Here is a 2,271-nt window from a genome sequence, read left to right on the forward strand (position 1 = left end):
CACCTCTTTGTTAGCTTCTACCTCTTGCTGTTTCAGCCTAGCTTCTACCTCTTGCTGTTTCAGCCTAGCTTATAGCTCGCGCTCCTCTCGGCGCAGCTGTGCCTCTCGCTCTTGCTCTTCCTTGCGCAGCTGTGCCTTTCGCTCTTGCTCTTCCTTGCGCAGCTGTGCCTCTTGCTCTTGCTCTTCCTTGCGCAGCTGTGCCTCTCGCTCTTGCTCTTCCTTGCGCAGCTGTGCCTCTCGCTCTTCTTGTTTCAGCTGTGCCTCTCGCTCTTCTCGTTTCAGCTGTGCCTCTCGCTTTTCTCGTTTCAGCTGTGCCTCTCGCTCTTCTATGCACACCTGTGCCTCTCGCTCTTCTCTGCACAGCTGTGCCTTGCGTTCTTCTCGCTTCAGCTGTGCTTCCAGCTGCAGCTTCAATATTTCCAGCTTGACGCTGCGCCTGCTGCCGCTGGATCCCCTGCTGCTTCCACCAATGCTCAGATGTTCTCCCATACTGGCAGGTGTTTGTGGCCGTTCCTCCCCCAAAGCTTCGTCTCGTGCCCTGAGCTGTGCCATGATCTCCAGTCTTCTCTCTCCCACTTTGGAAGATCTCAATTTTATCCCAAAATGGTCTGCTATCGATTGCAACTGTGCCTTGGTGCACTCCTCCAACACCTGCTCGTCTCTAGTATCAATGAACCTTGTTACCTTATCATCCTCCATCTTGTGCTATGAGTGATACCCTGTACCTGATGCCTAATACCACTGCAAAGTACCACAATTGCAACCTTTATCTTGATCGTTATCCTGGCAAGGTCGCCAATGTCGGGGTTCACCGTAAGAGGGGTGAGCAACAGTATACAAGATATCCTCTCAACGGTCGCACTATTAGCGTTAACCATTACTCACCGTAGCCCTGCGTGTCTTCACTCCATCCTCGTGGCGCCATTGTACGCCAGGAGAGTACCCCAGACGATCCCCAACCGGCCTTATTAGAGATGAGTGGAGACACAGTTTGCTCTTTCAACTGTGTGTCCGCCCCGACAAGGGCTCGACTACTAACCACAAGGTCGCCAACTGGTGTTTGTAACACGCCAGTGATATTGTGGAATTGTGGTAACAGTGGCAAGAGCACACTCAATAGATCTGATATCAGGCAGGTATTTATTTCTATCACTCTATCTCCTTTCAAGTATTTTATAGCCACAAGAAATATGGAGGGGATGATACAAACGCCAAGGTATTTTGTATTTTACTTAAAACTCAAGACATCATATTCTTATATCAACAGGCAAGCAAGTACAATGCAGAAGTCGCTCTCTTCACTTATAATTTGGGCACACCTATATGGCAACACACTCCCCCCCCCCCTCGTGTCAAATGTCAAAATCAGCTCAGCGACTCTCACCGCGCGAATGTTCGTTTATTTGTTTGTCTGGCGTGAGACGCCTGTTTCTTTTAATTCTCAACTATCACTATATTAACACACAACACGATTACTGCTATAATGGCAGTAGAACGCAATTGAATCACTGCACTGGTCTTGAGCTCAGACAAATATTTCTACATCGATAAACACAGCAACTCACAGTAAGATATTAAACACCGTAATATCACGGTAATGATAATAAATGTAATAAGACACTGCACTGTCCTCCAACACCGAACTCGAACTCGAGTTCTGTCCTCCAAAGTGACTCGAACCCATATCCGAGTGCCGGCGGTGGGGTGGTTCAAATAGCCTCGGCTATCACCTCATTTTGTCCGGTCGTGATGGTCAAGTGGATTAAGGCGTCTTGTACATACCAGTTGCGTTGCTTCTGGGAGTATGGGTTCGAGTCACTTCTGGGGTGTGAGTTTTCAGTTGCATATTGTCCAGGGGACCATTCTGGCTTGTTCGCATTTGTGTTCCTCACGTGTGCCCCTAAGAATGAGGTGATTTGGTAAAATGCTATGCCCAAGATAACTATCCGAGTGCCGGCGGTGGGGTGGTTCAAATAGCCTCGGCTATCACCTCATTTTGTCCGGTCGTGATGGTCAAGTGGATTAAGGCGTCTTGTACATACCAGTTGCGTTGCTTCTGGGAGTATGGGTTCGAGTCACTTCTGGGGTGTGAGTTTTCAGTTGCATATTGTCCAGGGGACCATTCTGGCTTGTTCGCATTTGTGTTCCTCACGTGTGCCCCTAAGAATGAGGTGATTTGGTAAAATGCTATGCCCAAGATAACTATCCGAGTGCCGGTGGTGGGGTGGTTCAAATAGCCTCGGCTATCACCTCATTTTGTCCGGTCGTGAT

The sequence above is a fragment of the Procambarus clarkii genome, chromosome 17 (genome assembly GCF_040958095.1).
Source record: "Procambarus clarkii isolate CNS0578487 chromosome 17, FALCON_Pclarkii_2.0, whole genome shotgun sequence".
NCBI classification, from domain to species: Eukaryota; Metazoa; Arthropoda; class Malacostraca; order Decapoda; family Cambaridae; genus Procambarus; species Procambarus clarkii.